The sequence below is a fragment of the Mesoplodon mirus genome (genome assembly GCF_964341445.2).
Source record: "Mesoplodon mirus genome assembly, chromosome: 19".
NCBI lineage: Eukaryota > Metazoa > Chordata > Mammalia > Artiodactyla > Ziphiidae > Mesoplodon > Mesoplodon mirus.
In genome coordinates, this window is record NC_138995.1 from 38,599,747 (window position 1) to 38,612,414 (window position 12,668).

Below are 12,668 nucleotides of genomic sequence, written 5' to 3' on the forward strand. Positions count from 1 at the left end.
TTAACACATTTTTTAAAATGTACTTTTTGGGGAATTCCCTGGTGGTCCAGTGGTTAGGACTTGGAGCCTTCACTGCTGTGGCCCGTGTTCAATCCCTGGTCAGGGAACAAAGATCCCACAAGCCTCGGGGCATGGCCAAAAAAAAACCCCCCAAAACAAAAAACAAATTATAAAAAACCAAAAGCTATTTTTGAAACATTTGCAGCGGAGTGTCTCCGTCCCATCTTTGTCCCATCTGCTGGGTCCCCCTCCTAGTTCATAAGTGGGTTTAGTGCTGTAGAGATCCTTCTGGAAGTTCTTTAGACCTAGAAAGGCATTTAGGATATATAGTCTTTTTTTTTTAAGTAGATGTATAGTTGATTTACTAGAATATATATTCTTGTATCTCCTCCCTACTGTCTTTAAGCAGATGGTAACGTTTTATACACTGTTCTGCATTTTACTTTCGCACAGAACAATAGTCGTGGAGAACTTTCTCTGTCAGTATATGGAGAACATCCTTGTTCCTTTTTAAAAAATAGCATCTTTATTAACATATAATTCACATACCATGAAATTCACCCATCTAAAGTGTACAATTCAGCACTTTCTAGTAGATTCACAGGTTATATATTCAAGATTCTATAATGTGCAACCATCACCACTATCTAGTTTCAGAACAATTTTATCACCCCCCCCCCAAAATTTTGTGCCCAAGAACAGCCACTTCAAATTCCTCCCTCTCCACAGCCTCTGGCAACCACTAATCTTTCTGTCTCTGTGGATTTGTCTATTCTGGACAGTTCATAAAATGGGATCATACAATATATGGTCCTTTGTGTCTGGCTTCGTTCACTCAGCATGATGCTTTCAAGGATCATCCATGTTGTACTGTGGTATATCAGTACCTCATTCCTTTTGATGTCTGAGTAATATCCCACCAAATTGAGAGACCACGTTTTGTGGATCCATGCATCCGTTGGTGGACATTTGGGTTATTTCAACCTTTTGGCTATTATGAATAATGCTGCTATGGACATTTGTATACAGGTTTTTGTGTGAATGCATGTATTCATTTCTCTTGGGTCTATATGTAGGAGTGATATTGCTGGGTCACATGGTAACAGTGTTTAACTGTTTGGGGAGTTTCCCAGACTACTTTCCACTGAGGCCCCGCCATTTTCCATTCCCACCAGCAGTGTATGAGTGTTCTGATTTCTACACATCCTCACCAGCACTGATTATTGTCTGTCTTTTTGATTGTAGCCATCCTAGTGGGTGAAGCAGTCTCCACTTGTGGGTTTTTTTTTTTTTTTTTTTTTTTTTTTTTTGCGGTACACGGGCCTCTCACTGTTGTGACCTCTCCCGTTGCGGACGTGCAGGCGCAGCGGCCATGGTTCACAGGCCCAGCCGCTCCGTGACATGTGGGGTCTTCCCAGACCGGGGCACGAACCCGTGTCCCCTGCATCAGCAGGCAGACTCTCAACCACTGCGCCACCAGGGAAGCCCATCCACTTGTGGTTTTGATTTGCATTTCCCTGGTGGCTATTGATGTTGAGCATCTCTTCATGGGCTTGTTGGCCGTTTGTATTCTTTAAAAAAATTTTTTTTTAAAATTTTACGTTGGAGTATAGTTGATTTACAATGTTGTGTTAATTTCAGGTATACAGCAAAGTGATTCAGTTATATATGTACATATATGTATTGTTTTTCAGATTCTTTTCCCATATAGGTGGCCATTTGTATTCTTCATTCTTTTTTACAGCTGCATAGTATTCCCATTTAGATGGACCCAGTTTATTTAACCTGTTTTCCAGTGATGGCCAGTGGATTACTTCCAATATCTCGCTGGTAGACACACACCTTGCCCTAAAAACCTCCTAAATGTATAATTTTGGATATATCAGGTTGTACCTGTAGGATCAGACCATGAGTGAAATCTCCAGGTAAAGGGTAAATAAGTGTGCTATAATCTTGACCAATATTTCCCTGTACTGTTGATTCTCATTCCCACATGCCATATTTGTGAATTCATCTACCTGGTAAAATTTCTTTGTAACCCCCAGATCAGCACACCGGGTGCTTTCCCAGTCATTTACAGACATGTGCAGAGCAAGTGAAAAATTTGAGTTGTGCTGTGTGCCTGTTCCCAGCTGAGATCAACCAGGGCGACCCTCTGTCTTCTTGTTTCAGCTCTTACTGTAGCCAAGTGGCTTTTTCTTGGTCTGTTTAGTGCCACGTTTTTCACATTTGGGGGCTTTTGGTTGCTGGTTTAGCTGTTTAAAATGCCCCGCAAACATTGTGCTGAAGTGTTGGCTAGTGTTCCTAAGTTCCAGAAGGCTGTGATGTGTCTCAGATGAGCTTCGTTCAGGTGTGAGTTACAGCGCCGTTGGTTATGGGTTTACTGCGAATGAATCAGCCGTATATATTAAATCAGGCGTCTTTAAACAGAAACACATGTAAAAACAAGGTTATGTATTGATCAGTTGATGAAAATGTTGGGACCAGAGGCTCATAAGAACCTGTATTTCCCCCAGGAGCAATAGTTCCTTATTCTCTAATTCAGTGTTTGTGGCAACTTTGTCGAACATAACTACCACGAATAACAAGAATGGATTGTGTAGGGTTTTTTTGTTTTTTGTTTTTTTAAGCTGTGCTTTACTGGGATACAAAGTAAGTATAATAAAAGGCACAAACCTTAAGTGCACTGCTTGATGAATTTTGGCCAATATTACCTATGTAACCATCACCCAGATCTAGCTACAGACCATTTCCATCATCCCAGAAGATTTCCTCGTGGACCTTCCTAGTCAGTACTTAGCCCTCTCCCCCTCCTGCTGCTCGCTTAAGGCAATCACACCTCCGATTTTTTTCCCCATCACTTTCACTAGAACTTTACTTCAAGGGGATCGCACAGTGAATGGTCTTTTGTGTCTGGCTTCCTTTCCTCAGCATGGTGGATTTGAGATTCATCCATGACCTTGCGTGTATCAGTAGTTTATTCCCTTTCATTATCAAGCTGTATTCAAGTGCGTGGATATAGCATAGTTTGTTTCTCCATCTACCAGTCGATGGACACTGTGCTGTTTCCAATTTGGGGCTTTTGTGAATAATGCTGCTATGAAAACTTCTGTACAAATGTTTTTGTAGACATACTTTTCACATCCATTAAGTCAATTCCTTGAAGTGGAATTTCTGGGTCATAGAGTAGGTGTATGTTTAACCTTAGTTAATTCAGGCTTTTAGTTCTCTTCTGGAACAACACATCTAGTTGAAGGCCATTCCAGGCATAGTTGGCAGCTCAATATTGCCAGGATGCTGGGTCTGTCTCTGATTCACTGGGCCTTCCCCCTCAGGAGTGCAAAATGGCTGCTGTAGCACTGGCCATTGTCACCATGCTTCACATCATTCTCTCAAGCAGGAAAGAGTAGGGGCAAATAATCTTCCCAATGTAAGGTTCTGTCTTTTTTATCCAAATGTAAACATCTTCCCATGTCCACACTTGGCTGCAAAGGAGGCTGAGAAAGGAAGTCTCTGGCAAAGGGGCAAAAGGCCTATACTCACTGTGAGTCGTCCTCTTAGGAGGGTACATTGCTGAATGGAACCAAATCCAAGTTCTGTTTAAAAGGATATCAGACTGAGACTGGCTGTTGGACCCTCCTGAGCCTCGGAGGGGACCCTGCGAGGCCACATTGTCAGGGGCCTGGGCACTGGCTAGGAACTGGTGGCTTGTGTTCTATGCAAGAGCAAGAGCCCCAGAAGGAAAACTAAAGAGACAAAAGCTTCTAGAGCAGTGGTCCTTGGACCAGCAGCATCAGCATCACCTGGGAACTTGTTAGAAATGCAAATTTTCAGCACCCCCCGCCCCTGCCCCCAACCTGCTGATTCTGAAGTCCATTCTTTCATTCTTTCTTTTAAAAGCCTTCCAGGTGATTCTGGTGCCTGCCCACGTTTAGGAACAAGTGGTCTAAAGCATGTGTGGAATGTTGTAGGGGCTTTTCTTTCCCCTTCGCTTCTCTTAACTCCATTTTTTCCTGAACTTGAAGTGTTCTCTTCTGCTTGATGCCCTGGGCAGCCCTGTGTCTGGTCAGTGTAATCGCTGCTTTTGTTCCCTTCACCCCACCCCGTTACCTGTTTCACTCCTCAGAGTTTCCCCCCTGTTTTTTACACACTAGTATTAAGAAAAAATTCAAAAACCTTTTCAGATGCCTGATTTTCTTGGCAAGTCTGTGGCTTTATAGCTTCATTTAGAACAGCGGTGAATGGCAAAAAGGGAAAGAGAGAACATACCAAACATTTCTAGTGTGTGACTACCTGTGTAAACAAGGCTTTTAGGAGCTAGACACCAGTTGCTTTATGAGCAATCCAAGTTTTATAGGGCACGCTTTTATGTTGTTAAACTAATTCAGTGATTTTAGAACTCTAAAGGTCGCTGAACATAAAGGTGGTGTCGATTTTAATTGCTCTCCAAAGAGCTCTTTCTTTCTCTCTCCCCAAAAGTCTGGGTGGATGGATAGATGAAAAGAGAGATGGTGAGGCCTGGATCTGGGCAGGAATAGTGGTCATGGAGAGGAAGAGATAAAGTGGAGAGATTTGGGAGGTGGAATGGGTAAGACTTGGGTGAGGGGCTTCCCTGGTGGCACAGTGGTTAAGAATCCACCTGCCAATGCAGGGAACATGGGTTCAATCCCCGGTCCGGGAAGATCCCACATGCTGCGGAGCAGCTAAACCCATGTGCCACAACTAATGAGCCTGCGCTCTAGAGCCCGTGAGCCACAACTACTGAGCCTGCATGCCACAACTACTGAAGCCCATGCACCTAGAGCCCATGCCCCGCAACAAGAGAAGCCACCACAGTGAGAAGCACGTGCACCACAACAAAGAAGAGCCCCCGTCGCCGCAACTAGAGAATGCCTGCACGCAGCAATGAAGACCCAATGCAGCCAAAAATAAATGAATTAATTAAAAAAAAAAAAAAAGAAAGAGTTGGGTGAGTCAGAGGTGTGAGGTCAAAGTTGGTACTTAGTCTCTAGAGAGGGCTGTATCAGCTAGCTGCTGCCACATAACAAATAACCCCCAAGTTTAGAGGCTGTTCTGGTTACTGTTGCTGTTTAACAGATTACCCCAAAATGTAGCAGCTTAATGGAACAACTGTATTATGCTCACAGGTTTTATGGGCCAAGAATTTGACATGGAATTTGACATAGTGGGTCTCTGCTCCATGATGTCTGCAGTCTTGGCTGGGAAGACTCGCAGGCTGGGGGCTGAGGGCTTGTTCATATGCCATGCATGGCACCTGGGCTGGGATGACTTGAAGATAAGACCATCAACCAGAGCATCTACTCATGGTCTCTCCATGTGTCTAGCTTAGGCTTCCCCATAGCATGGTGGCCTCAGAGCGGTAAGAATTCTATTAAGGTGGCTTAGGGCTTCCAGGGTCAATGTCCTGGTGGACATGGCAGAAACTGAGTTGACTTTTATGACCTAGCTTCAGAAGTCACATAGTGGCACTTCTGTTGCACTGTCCTGGTTGAAGTAGTCACAAAGTTTCCTCAATTCAAGGGGACTGGCAAGATCCCACCTTGGTAGATCATGGGAGGTTGTAGACATTATTTCAGCCATGTTTGGAAAACACGATGCGCCACAGTGGATTAAAACAAAACTGTGGTTCCACTGGTTAGAATTTGGCCTTGGGTACCTCTGGTTACTTCTGTCTTACCTGGGTGTGGTCAGCTGTAGGTCAGCTAGGCAGCTCTGCTTCTAGGGCTTGGCTGGCTGTGAGCTGGGATGATAGAGGTGATGGGCATGTGTCTCTTGTCCTCCGAAAGGCTAGCCTGGACTTTGTCACATGGCAGCTGGGCAAAGAGTAGGCTCAGAAACGCACACCATCACTTCCACCACATTCTGTTGGCCAAGGCCAGTCAGAAGGCCAGCCCAAGTTCAAGGGTTGGATAATAAATAGGAGGAGCTGTAAACAGTGGGACTAGGGAGAAGAAGAGTTTTTGGCCCCAGTGGTCTTTTTTCCAGATCCCCTTGCCATCAGCCCTCTCCCATTTTGCTGGGCCTCTCTTCTCAATCAGCGGATTCACAGAGTACAGTCCTTGACCCACGGAAGGCTTTGAGAGTCCTAGTGATGGGCTGCAAAGATGTGTAGAAATGCCAACTCGTTTGTGTCAGGTTGTGTTTGACTGCAAATAACGGAAAACCTAACAGTGGCTTAAACTGTAAGGATTAAGAAGTCTGGAGGCAGGCAACCCATGAGGAGTGTTAAGAACCTAGTCTTTTTCTCTCCTCTCATCAGTTATCCTCCGTAGGTGGGCTTACCAGCCTCAGATTTATTGCCTCATGATTGCAAAATAGCTGCCACAGCTCCAGTCTTCTCAACTGTATTCAAAGCTGGAAGCAGGAAGCAAAAGACTTTCTCCCTAGAGAAGCTCTGTCTTTATATTCTGGAAGAAAACCTTTCCCAAATTCTGTCTTCCCCAAAAGATTCATTGAGCAGAACCCAACTCTGTACACTTTGGCTTTTACTTATTTGCAAAACTATGGCTAGCCTAGCTGCTAGGAAGCCTGGGAAAGTGAATGGCTGATAAAGGGGAGAGCAGTGCCACTGGCCTCGTCCAATTATTTTAAAGCTATTTTGGCCACAACCCACAGTCGGAAATATGTACACACAGAGACACACAAAATTGAAACGAGTATCACAAACTGATCCTTTTGCTTACCCTGTGTGATGCCTTTGAATATTTCCTATTCTATCCCATTCCATTTGACCCCATACTCTTTAACTTAAAACAAAATTCCTTGTCACAACCTGCTAATTGGATTTCACAACCCTCAAAGGCATGACCCATAGTTGGAAAAAGACTGACTGACTCAGAACAGCGTTTGTTTACATCTTGGAATTGGCAGGGGTTACCCCGAGCAGCATCAGGCTTCTGTGAGCAAGGCGAGGAGGGGTGGGGAAATGGTGTTTGGAAAAGCAACAGCTAGACTTTGCCACATCCTCTTCGCCTATCACTTCCCATGAGCAAATGGTAGTGTCCCGTCGACTTTGATTTTTATGACTTGCAAATAACCTGAGGGTTACTAGCATTAAATTAAATCTAAATTAAAATTAGCCTGTTTCTGGAGCTTTGCGGGAACTTTTTTTTTTTTTTTTTTTTTTTTTTTTTTTTTTTGCGGTATGCGGGCCTCTCACTGTTGTGGCCTCCCCCGTTGCGGAGCACAGGCTCCGGATGCGCAGGCCCAGCGGCCATGGCTCACGGGCCCAGCCGCTCCGCGGCATATGGGATCCTCCCAGACCGGGGCACGAACCCGTATCCCCTGCATCGGCAGGCGGACTCTCAACCACTTCGCCACCAGGGAGGCCCTGCGGGGACTTTTAATTCTGTATCCTGCTCAGCAGCCTGGCTTCTGCACAACTCCTGATGACAACGCAAAACTCCGATGGCATTCCAAGTGCCGGAGGAATTCACAGGATTTTCTGGAAGGACACTTGGTCATTGTTGCATCGTGGCTGTTCTCTTGAGCTGGTTGTGGTTTCGCAAGCCCATCTTTTCGTGCTTTTGATAGCCCAGTGGTGGAGAAAGAGGTTCTTCAGAATCACAGGGTCTGAGTTCAAATTCTGGCCTCACAGTGTGGTTTGGGGCAAGTGTCCTGACCCCTGGGAGCCTCAGTTTCCTGCGCTGTGGGAAATGTTCCTCCTGCCTCCCCGGGGCCTGGGAGGAATCAATAGGTGTGGGGTTAGCACAGGGCCTGATACCAAGGAAGCACTGGGGCAGGGTAGGCTCTTCCTAGATGTATCAGCCAGCTTCGGCTGAGTGCTTTGCAGTAATGAGTGAGCCCTAGATCTCAGCAGCTGACAGCAGCAAAGACTCCTCTCTCGCTCGTGTGTCCGAGCTTCGTGCATTGGCTGTGGCTCCGTCCACGTACCCATTGTCATGCCAGGACTTGGGCAGAACCCCGTGCGATGGCTTTTAAAGCTTCTGCTCTGAAGGAGCGCAAGGCGTCCGCTCCCCTGTGCGTAATTTGGGGTTGCAGCTTTGCATGCTAATTGTGTGTCCCCCACCTCCCCGGTCACTTTTTCAAAAGCTTTTTGAGTATGTGTGTGTCGAGGAAGGAGAGGGGCGTCTAATGTCACCCCTGGTTGAGAACCACTAGTCCTGATCTTGCCCAAAGTCAAGGACTGGGTCTGCTTTTGTTCGTTACGGTATCCTCAGCTCTCCCCCATGCTGGACACAGAGCGGGCAATTAGTAAATGCCTTTCTCACCAGGCTGCTCTTTGAACGAATGATTGGGTTTGTTTAACCACCTGTGCAAATTCATTTGTTCACCCCACAAATATTTAGTGACCCCCTACCATGTGCCATGCTCTGTGCAGGCTCTGGGTGTCCCACAGGGAACAAAACAGACAAAATCCCTGTCCTCGGGGGGGGGGGTTGACATTTTGGTGGGGGAGACAGACGACAAAAAATCAGAGAGACGTATGATTTTTTGATGTTCAAGTATTTTCAAAATAAAAAATTTTCATTTTGGAAAACTGCAAATGTGCACAAAGTAGAATAGTAAAACATGGACCCCATCAACCAACTCTTTGCCAATTTTCAGTTTTCCGCCACTCTGACAGACCAGCGCTGTCCAAGAGAGCTTTCTGCCACCGTGGGAATATTCTAGATCTGCGGTGTCCTGTGTGGTAGCCAGCAGCCACGTGTGGCTGTCAAGCCCACGAAATGTCGCCACCGTGACCACAAACTAAATGTTTAATTTCCTTTACACTCTTAAGGTAAATCTTTTTTATTTAAAACTTTCACATTCCTCCTTGTCCCCCTTTTTTTCCCATGTGTTTATTGCAGTAAAATATACATAACACAACCTACCATCTCAGCCATTTCGAAGTGTACGATTCAGCGACAGTAAGTGCGTTTGCATAGTTGTGCAACCTTCACCCCCATCCTTCTCCAGAACTTGTAGCATCTTGCAGAACTGAAACTCTGCACCCACTAAACAATAACTCCCGGTTTCTCCTCCCCTGCCCCCAGTCCCTGGCAGCTGCCATTCTACTTCCTGTCTCTCCGTCATAAGTGGCATCAGATGGTATCTTTGTCTTTTTGTCACTGGCTCACTTCACCTAGCTTAAGGTCATCCATGCCGTTGCGTGTATCAGAATTTCCTCCCTGAATGCTATTCCATTGTAAATAGACAGCACATTTGGCTTATCCATTCATCTGTTGATGGACACTTGGGTTGTTTCTACCTTTTGGCTCTTGTGAATAGTGTTGCTGTGATCGTGGGTGTATAAATCTGTCTTCAAGACCCTGCTTTCAATTCTTTTGTGTATATATCCAGAAGTGGACTTGCTGGGTCATATGCTAATTCTATTTTTAATTTTTTGAGGAACCGCCCAAGTGTTTTTCACAGCAGCTGCAACATTTTACATTTCCACTAACTAACAGAGCACCAGGGTTCCAGTTTCTCCAGGTCCTCGGCAAGACTTGTTAATTTTTGGTTTTTTGATAGTAGCCCTTCTAATGGGGGTGGGGCGGCATCTGTGGTTTTGATTGCATTTCCCTAATGATTGGTGGTGTGGATCATCTTTTCCTGTGCTTATGGCCATTTGTATATCTTCTTTGGACAAATAGCTACTCAAGTCATTTGCCCTAATTTCATTTCATTAGCTTGAACTTAAATGCGCGTAGTCACACATGGCTAGTGGCTTCCGTATTGGACAGCGCAGGTCAGTATGCCCCTGACCTCCCAGAACTGGATTATTTTGCAGTAAATCACAGACATTTGATCACTTCACCCCTATGTATTTTAGGATGTATTACTAAAAGGTAAGAACTCTAAAGGAAAAAAAGCAGAAAAACAAAAACACTATGCCATTGTTATACCTAGAATCTTCATCACAATTTCTTAGTATCATCAGATATCCAGACAGCATTCAAATTCTGTCTTTCCACTCTCAGTGGGTTCATTTGTGTCTTTCAAGGCTCCCTCTGTCTGCCGGGTTGAGAGCTGCAGGCTCCTGGGTAGCCCTGTGCATGAGTGGGTAGGGGGCACGTATCACTGGTTGTGTGTGGCCCATGGTTTCCCCTTCACCACTCTATTTAGCCTCGTTTATCTCACCTGACAAATGGGGTAACAACAGGGGTTTGGAAGGACCCAAGGAGACCTGGTACCTGGCAGCTGAAGTCGGACCACGTGCATAATCAAATGATATGTAAACCCTTCCATATGGTAACTCCATTTTTAGTCTTTTAAGGAGCCTCCATGCTGTTCTCCATATTGGCTGCACCAATTTCCATTCCCACCAACAGTGCAGGAAGGTTCCCCTTTCTCCACACCGTCTCCAGCATTTATTACTTGTAGACTTTTTGATGATGGCATTCTGACTGGTGTGAGGTGATACCTCATTGTAGTTTTGATTTGCATTTCTCTGATAATTAGCAATGTTGAGCATCTTTTCATGTGCCTGTTGACCATTTGTATGTCTTCTTTGGAGAAATGACTATTCAGGTGTTCTGCCCACTTTTTAATTGGGTTGTTTGTTTTGTTGTTATTGAGTTGTATGAGCTGTCTGTATATTTTGGAAATTAAGCCCTTGTCAGTCACATCATTTGCAAGTATCTTCTCCCAGGCTGTAGGTTGTCTTTTCCTTTTGTTTCTGGTTTCCTTTACTGTGCAAAAGCATGTAAGTTTGATTAGGTCCCATTTGTTTATTTTTGCTTTCATTTCTATTGCCTTGGGTGTAAACCCTTCAAAATGTGCTCAAGGGCCAAATGTGACAAAAGGCACCAGGTGGAAAAGCTGGGGCCTGGGGACTTTTGTCCAACCCGACTGTGCTGTGGCCAGAAAGCTTTGGGAGTTGCCCCACTAGGTAAGATTCACAATGGCAGCTAAAATGATTGTGTAACAGTATCTATCGCTTACAAAATACTTTACTACACCAGAGGATTAAAGGCCTAAGAGCCTCTCCACTGCCATACGTGAAAATAAGGACTATGATTGTGCCCATTTTACAGATGAGGGCACTGAAGCCTAGAGCGGTGAAGTCACTTGCCCGACTTCAGCCCATGTGTGGGGAAGTGGAGATTTGAACTGCTGACTCCAACCCCAAACTGTAACCCCATGCTGGGCCTCTTGGCATCAACCTGATAGGCGACATAGATGCCAACCCTGGCACCTGAACAGGGGACCCATCTCAGAGGAACCCCGGACCTGCTGATCATTGACAAATGGTTTTCTTTTTATTATGGAAACTTTCGAGAAGATGTACATTAACTAGAACGGTGTACTGAGCCCCCAGGTAGCCATCATCCAGCTCTAACAGTTACCAACATTTGCCATGTCTGTTAGCTCTCCTCCCCCACTACAACTCTATGCTGATTATTTATTTTGTACAGTTTTGGTTTTTTTTTTTTTTTTTCTTTTGCGGTACGCGGGCCTCTCACTGTTGTGGCCTCTCCCGTTGCGGAGCACAGGCTCAGCGGCCATGGCTCACAGGCCTAGGCGCTCCGCGGTATGTGGGATCTTCCCGGCCCGGGGCACGAACCCGCGTCCTGTGCATCGACAGGCGGACTCTCAACCACTGCGCCACCAGGGAAGCCCTGTTTTGTACAGTTTTTTAAAGGTAAAATTAACATGGTTGAATTGATATGTGTTGACATACAGAAACCTGAGCTGTGAATTTTTAAACCCCCATGTAACAGACACCCCATCACCATGCAGAACCTTGCCCTCTCCCCGGAAAGTCCCCCTCGTCCATTGCTCTGCTGTTAGCATCTGAATGAAAACACATGGATAACAGATTCTCACAGGCTGGAGCCTCCCACTGGACATTCACCCGCAGATCCCCTTTGGAGAGCCCTGTTCAGGAGACACCCACCTCCTGGCTCTACTTCTGGTCCGACGACGTTTACAGAACTTGGGCCACACCCAAAGCTTGGGGCATGGAGGAGGGGGGAACCCACATGGAGCTGGCGGCGCTCCCAAAGCCACCTTGGGCGCTTGTGATCACCCTGGTCCAGGGCAGTGCACCTGGAATCTAGATGGGCCAGGATCCCGTGTTCCAGGGTCTTGTGACAGATGCTTTCTAGCTCTTTCCAGGGCCTGGGGCTCTCCATAAAAAGGAGAAGCAGCTCTCGTTCCTGCTCTCTCTTCCATCTGCTCGCTTTATCGCTTTTTTGGATCTGAGCTATCCCAGGCATTCACAAAATGCTAACAAAGGCTGTCACCCAGCTTCGTCTTATCTTGACCCTGTGGTGTGTTGGCTTCACATTTAAAAGAGAAACAATATGACGAGAGGACCGTCTGTGGGATAGTGGTTAAGGGCGGGGACTCTGGAGTCAGCCGACCTTGGCTCAGACCCCAGCCTGACCACTGACCACTGGAGGGATATAGGGCGTATGGCTCACCGTTCTGAGCCTCGCCTTCCTCATCTGTGGAATGGGGCTGCGAAAAGCACCTGCTTCATAGGGATTCAAAGACGGTGAACAGGCTGATACGTGCAGAGTACTTCAGACCAGCAGCCATCATCATCGTCATCACAGCCACCATCATTACTGTCATCAGGTCAATCCTTGTTATTCGTGGATTCCATATTTGTGAATCCGCCTGTTTGCTAACATTGTTAACCCCCAAATCAGTACTCACGGCGCTTTCCTGGTCACTTGCAGACGTGTGCAGAG

At 46.0% G+C, this 12,668-nt stretch overlaps 1 protein-coding gene across 18 annotated transcripts in view; it reads left to right on the forward strand.

Annotated features, from left to right (window-relative positions):
* Positions 1–12,668, forward strand: part of LOC309794493 (BRD4-interacting chromatin-remodeling complex-associated protein-like) — an 84,998-nt gene that overhangs the window by 38,296 nt on the left and 34,034 nt on the right. The window contains exon 1 of one of the 18 annotated variants that reach the window (XR_014292066.1): positions 11,515–11,611. The exons of 16 other annotated variants lie outside the window; for them this stretch is intronic. The gene's annotated coding sequence lies outside the window, so the exon portion shown is untranslated. Of the gene's footprint in view, positions 1–11,514; positions 11,612–12,668 lie in introns of those variants that run through there. One more of the 18 variants, XR_014292067.1, reaches the window with a different exon arrangement.